Source organism: Manis pentadactyla, chromosome 18 (genome assembly GCF_030020395.1).
Source record: "Manis pentadactyla isolate mManPen7 chromosome 18, mManPen7.hap1, whole genome shotgun sequence".
Classification (NCBI taxonomy): Eukaryota; Metazoa; Chordata; class Mammalia; order Pholidota; family Manidae; genus Manis; species Manis pentadactyla.
The window spans coordinates 17,740,616-17,747,301 of record NC_080036.1 but is presented as its reverse complement, the minus strand read 5'-3'; the positions used below and the strand labels follow the sequence as shown (position 1 = coordinate 17,747,301).

Below are 6,686 nucleotides of genomic sequence, written 5' to 3'. Positions count from 1 at the left end.
GGTCACTGAGTGGGGCCTAGCCCTCCAGCCCAGACCTAGGGCTGGCTGGAAGGTCCGCGGGACTCCGCTGGCTCCCAAGGCCAACTGCTCTGCTGCCGGGCTCGCCCTCCACACCTGCACCCTATAGGAGGGGCTGAGGAAGCAACGGAAAGGAAAAGGGGTCTCTTTAACCACACAGGGGAATGAATGGTCAACGCTGTCCCCCACAGGGTGCACCTCCAGCCACTGGATGGCCCACGTTGACCACCACATTTCTGAAGGAGCCTTGGGACCCCCAAACCTAGAACCTGAAAAGCAATGTACATCTTCAAACCTCATCTCCAGGCTGTGCCAATTCTGAATCACCAACAGAGTAGAGCCCGAACCTCCCCCTAACTTGTTCCAAGTGCCATGAAAAAGGGGTGCTTTTTTCCCATAGTTTTTTAAAGAAAACTATTACTGCAGGCAAACCAAAGAAGAGAAATCTTCAAAATCATTTCACTTGATGTATGCCAAAGTCTCCCTGGAATTATTATTACCTTGCTGGAGGAGCCTAATTCACCCGGCTTTCCTGGGACACGGTCTGCTAAGAATCCCCATCAAGGAGCATGCAGTAGCCTCTCTAAACAGATGAGAACGTTAACATTTCTTGCGTCAACTTGTCCACAGGATCTTGGCAACTCTCTCCTTCAGTAACTCATCCCCTCTGACAACAATAAAAGGCAGTCATGTTTTCCCTCTGACAACAATAAAAGGCAGTCATGTTTTCCAGGCTTCATCCGTGACAAGGGAGAAGAGGTGGCATCTCCTGGAGAGACCTGCTGAATCAGTGGCTACGGAGATGTGTGGGCTGAATGGACTTGACAAGAAAAGATAAAAGGGATGCCGGCATGCCTTCTGGGAGATGAAAGCAGGAGAAAGTAAGAAAGAACATGAGTACATGACAGTGAAAATCAATCTAGAGCCAAGAGTTGGACAGGTTCTGGCATAGGAAGAGATGATTTAGGAGAACTATTCAGTGTGTTAATGGCCCAAGTATTTGACTTTAGAAACAGCAAGAGTTATTTTTCCGTAGGGCAGTTGTTCACAGCTTTCCCTGTGAGACCAGCTGGTTTGGAGAATCCCAACATAGTTGTAAAGCATAGCAGGGAGGAACTAAGGGCTTCACAGGTAAAGGAGTTCAAAGCTCTTCTAAACAATTTTCTTGAATCTATTCTGCAGCTTGGGACAAAAGGAAGAAGCAAGAAGAACTTCAGGTGGGTACAGAGGTGCCTGACCATCTGTGGACCGTAACAGACAAGATGGAAAGCTGGAGTGTGAGCAGAGGACAAAGGACAAGTGTGCTGTGCAAGACGGCGCTTTTCTTCTGGTCCCATCCAGACGCAAAGATGCCTGCTGAGGGGAGAGGAAAGTCCATAAAGGGTGAAAAGTGTTTTAGGTAATGTGTCCCTTTTGAAGCTTGATATTTTATATGTGGTAACAAGATTAGAACTCAGTTCTGGAAAAACTGACAGGGTTTTTCTGAACATCTGCTGGAACCAGGAGAACCATAGCCTCACCTGGGGCTTCTGGGCATTTGGAAGCTTTTGGGAGTTCAGGTTTGTTGGACTGTTTTGTTCCAAAAGTTAAAGACCTGTTTAGTCCCATCCTGTGTGTCCTTCAGATGAGTGAAGGATACAGGGCACGTGGGGATATTATGTCTTTTCCCAGCATATATATCTTACTAATATTTTTATTCCAAGAGGCAACACATTGTTTTAATTCAGGTTAGCAGGCACAATCTTAAAACAGTAAAACTTTTTAAATTAAAATTTTTACTTTGAAATAATTGTAGTTTCCAATGCAGTTGTATGAAACAATACAGAGACATTCCATGTACCCTTTACCCAGTTTCCCCTATGGTAGCATATTGCAAAGTGATAATACAATATTACTACCAAGATAGGGACACTGATACAACTCAGAGATCTTACTCGGATTCCCCCAGTTTTACTTGAACTACTTTGTATGTGTGTGTATTTAGTTCTATACAGTTTTAACATATGTATAGGTTCAAGCATCCATCACCTCAGACAAGATACGGATGTTTCCAACACCAGAAATATGCCTCAGTTGCCCTGTTGAAGTCACACTCACATCTCTCCTGCCCTCTCCCTTCTCCTTAACCTCTTATAAGCACAACTCTTCCCCATTTCCATAATTTTGTCATTTTGAGGATATTATAGAAATGGAATCATGTAGGATATAAACTTAGGGGGATGGCTTTTCCACACACAATAATTCCCAGATAATCCAAGTTGTTGCTGTATCAGTAGTTCTTTGCTTTTAATTTCTGGGTAATATTCCATATGCCACAGGTACACAGCAGTTCATTTAACGATTCACTCTAAAAGGATACAATTTTTAGGAGTGAAATGCTCTGAATTTAAAAACTCAAATGTGTTTTTGAAATTCCCCTTATACAAAACTTAAAAAAAAATCGAGCATAAAAGAAAATTTTTGCTTTTCAGGGCTGTGTGTGGTGTGTGTGTGTGTGTGCTTTCTCAAATTGCATAGTTTGGAAGAAGTTTTTCTGAATCATGGCAAGAGAGTTACTGTTACTGATCACAACATAAAACTAATACCAATGATCACTTGAGAAAGAGATTTTCTTCATGCCAGATGAGAATTGTGCAGTATTCATGAATACTTAAAATGAGCATTTATTTTTTGCCTTTTCTTTTATTTTATGGATGCTCTGGATTTTTGATGTTTATTTCCTGTCAGTAAATAGAATATCCATCCCCACTCTTTAGTTATCCTGTGCCATGTGTCCAGTCATCCTTCCAATGGAATTTTAAATTATTATGCTTAACAAATATCCTAAAAGAATGTAACTTTTTAAATAAATGAAACACCTCTTTTTTATAGGTGATGTAGATTTTTCAGCTTGCTTGCAGATGGAGTAAATGAGCTATTAAATAATTTATTGTTTTAAGAGGTGTAACACCCACTCTTTTAAAAAAATAATTTTAAATTATCAATAGTCATTTAAATAATACATTGCACCTCAAGTTTTTTCTTTTTTCATTAATTTGAAAGCACGCAATTATCTATTTTGGGCAAATTACAAACATATTCTTTTCCTATAAATAATAGATCTAGAAGAAAGCCACAGAAAACTGGAAATAATATTAAAAATTCCAGGTGGTTTTATATCCTAATATTTATATAACCCTTTGGTAACCTTATTATGCTTATGAGATATTTTAAATTTTTTCATTAAGCTTTCAAATTTAACTCTGAGAATTTTCATAGCATGTAATATACATCCCTGTTGTCTGTCTATCTTCCACAACTGAAATCACTAAGAAGTCGATCACTTCTCTGTTACTAAAGAAGGGCTGACTTCTCTGTCTTTTTAAACGGAAAGTTCAGGGAGTTAAGTTTTTAGAGGCTGTGTCCACTCTTTTCCAGGAGACGATTAGGGCTTCCTGTTGAGAAAAGAAGGGCAATGGCAAACCTTATCCAAAGCAGCCTTTGGGAAACACTGCTTTTCAACACATGTCTGAACTCTCAGGCCGGAAGATCAAGAGCACTAGAGAAAAAGACAAAATCAATGCACAACATAAACACACAACAATCAAACACACAAACAACTGGGGGCTTCCCTCTTATGTTTCTGTGAGGGTTTCATTTGAATTTGCAAATCTAAGCAGCCAGATTTTTTGAGTAGAGTTTGATTAAATATTGGGTTGTGGCTAATTTCTTAATCTATGTGTGAAACATCTGTTCATCTGTCACACAGAATGTAATTCTTCTGTTTTTGGAATACACACCTGGACCTCAGTATGTCTCACCTGCATGGGGTTGGGAGCAATCACACAAACCCGGGTGTCACACTCTGCTTTAAAAAAAACATAAAGCATAGAGCATATAGTCAATAATTCCGTTACATCATTCTATGTTGACAGATAGTAACTATGCTAGTTGGAGTAAACATTTAATAGTGAAGATACCTGTCAAATCACTACATTGTATACTTGAAACCAGTGTATAATATCGTATATCAACTATACTTCAATAAAAAACATAAAACAAAACAAAACAAAAAAAACCTATAAACCTAAGAAAAAGTCCTAAGTGCCAAGACTACATTAAATTCAGTGATAAAAACAAGTGTTTCAATGTCTTTCTTTTTCTAGGAAAAAACAAAAAGGTTGCCTATTCACAGATGTGAAAAGAAATAGTCCAAACTGGGCTACCCATGGGGCACAGGACTGGAGAAAAGGACACTGACTTTCTCATTTTCTGCTCATTTAGATCATTTACACCTTTATACAACAAACAAAGAGGCATATTCTTCTTTTTATAAGAAAATCCTTTTCTTCACTTGCTTATTTTCAATTTCTGTACCTACCTATTTCGGAGAAAACTTCAAGATAAAACATCAAAGCATTAAAACCACAGGACGCAGATAACCCAAAGGAAACAGGAAGAGATGCTCCGTGCTGATTGTAGTCAAAGAAGCGACGACTTTGGCTTGATCCTTGGCAATTCCATGGTAACAGAGAAAAAGCGTTCTTGTCCGGGCTCTGGGGCTACAAAGTGTTGTTGTTTTTAAAGAAGAGAGCTTACAAATGTATCCACTTCTGTCAAAGACTTTCCTAGAACTAAACTCAGTCAGGAATTGATCCTGCAGGTCTTCATAAAAGTTGAAGTAAGTGGCCCAGAGAAGAACAATTTCAAGTATCATTTTATGAGAGAAATTCTGTTCAACTAGATCATTCTCAGAATCACCCTCTCTAGAAATCTTTAAATGGTAAGTGAATAAAGGCGTTTTTGAGATTCTGTTCTCCTTATGATAAGAACACATTAAAAAGGCATTACTCTAAATGAAATCATTCCAAGTTCTTGTTGTTTGACATGGTGGCATTTACGTACTTTAAACCAAGAGTGAGATACTGGTTTGCTTTCCATCATGTATCTAGTACAACAGACCCACAATCAATATTCCAGATGTGATCCATTTTTTTCACGAAGGCATGGAAAAGAGCAAGGGTTGGAGATAACAAAAATTAAAAGAGTGAAAAAACTCCCCATAATTACTATTTGGAAAGAAGAAAGAAGGTGAAAAGAATAAAAAGCCCACAATCCCTGTTATTTGGTGTCTCTTTACCATTGTTTCCCTATATTTATGTTTAAGCCGTTACTTTCATATGGTACACGCAATCTTGTTTTCCTTTTCCCAGTGTACGTCGTATCAGTAGTATGTTTCCGCATTGCTGAAGGATCCTTTTATACATCACAAATGCCTTCTTACATTTCCCATACTATGTAACTGTTGCCTTAAAATCGTAGAATCATGAGCCATTTTAATGGCTTTCAATGCATATTGGTAGATACTGACAAGCTTACTTTCAAAATGGATAATTTTCAAGACTAAGTATACTGATTTCAGATTTCTAAGTGCTTGTTTTGGAATATGCCTCAGTTTGGTTTAAACCGAATTTCTTTGGTTACTAGAGGGTTGAACAAAAATGTAATGTTTAGCAAAACGTTTCTATATTTTCAACTAGAAATATTTATTTTCCTAGTCCTAGAAAATATATAAAAATAAAGTGCTGCTCATTTCAACTGCTGGAGTTTAGTGTTGCTGTTATCTATTTCCCTAAGATCATTATATAATAAAGATACTAATTCTTGCTACACTGGTTGGTCACATGCTACAAATGTTTTCCCCCATTTATTTGTTTGTTTTAAAACATGGCCAAGTTTCGATCTCAAGGCAGCTTCCTCTCATCACAAAACACTCTCTACTTCCCAGCTGGTGAATGCTCAGAAAATGCAAGCCGATTTTTATGTTAGTTTAGGCAGAACATAATTAGGAAGACATATTGCCTCAACCTCTAACATAGCACACAGAAATCACATTCCACTTATAAATCAATGCCGACTCTAAACAGCTTTTGGGTTTCCTAAAGAGATACAGTATAAGGTGACTCAGTCTTGTTTTCTGTAAAATGGGTAAAGTTGTATTATAGTCTCAGGAGAAAATAGCTAATGGGAAAACATTTATAAAATGTTGAAAAATTTCACATGCAATGTAATGACATCAATAATCCTACCCAGACAATAAGCATAAGAATTAAAATAATTAAGGTAATAAATAAAATGGCTTTATCTCTGCCACCTCTTCCCGGCTGGCATGCATACCTGTGGAAACTGAACCCATAGCATCTAAAAGCTAAAGGACTCACAGCCTCCATCTGCCCAATCTCATTATTTTGATTTTATTTTAATATAGCTAGGGCAATAGATAGACACACATAAGGGTGAATTTGATTTTTCCTACAGAATTTCCTCATTTTTCAGATTAAAAATATTAATTGTAGGAATGACATAAAATTTAAATAAGGAAAATAAAAACCAGCCATAGTACTATCACTTAGAAATAACATCTATTAATTTTATTTTGTCCTTCTTTCTTTAGAAGCATATATTAAAATTTATGTCCTAAATATATGGCATGGTAAATCTATGAAATTAGGTTTCGCAAAAAGAAAAATGGCAAAGCCACGCATCTCTGTGTTTGGTGAAGGCTTTTTCTCACTTGTAATAACTTTCTATAGGTGTATAACTTTAAAAGGCATGACTTGCTTGCAAAATATTGTCGAAAAATTGGATGGTCCTTCGGTGGTGTTTAAGTCCTCTTAAAAACAAAACAA

At 37.4% G+C, this 6,686-nt stretch overlaps 1 long non-coding RNA gene across 1 annotated transcript; it reads left to right on the top strand.

Annotated features, from left to right (window-relative positions):
- Nucleotides 1–722: 722 nt before the first annotated feature.
- LOC130681461 (uncharacterized) lies at nucleotides 723–5,804 on the top strand. The gene is made up of 3 exons (XR_008994632.1): nucleotides 723–899; nucleotides 1,201–1,417; nucleotides 4,164–5,804. It is a non-coding gene; the product is annotated as an uncharacterized LOC130681461 (long non-coding RNA).
- The last annotated feature ends 882 nt before the right edge of the window (nucleotides 5,805–6,686 follow it).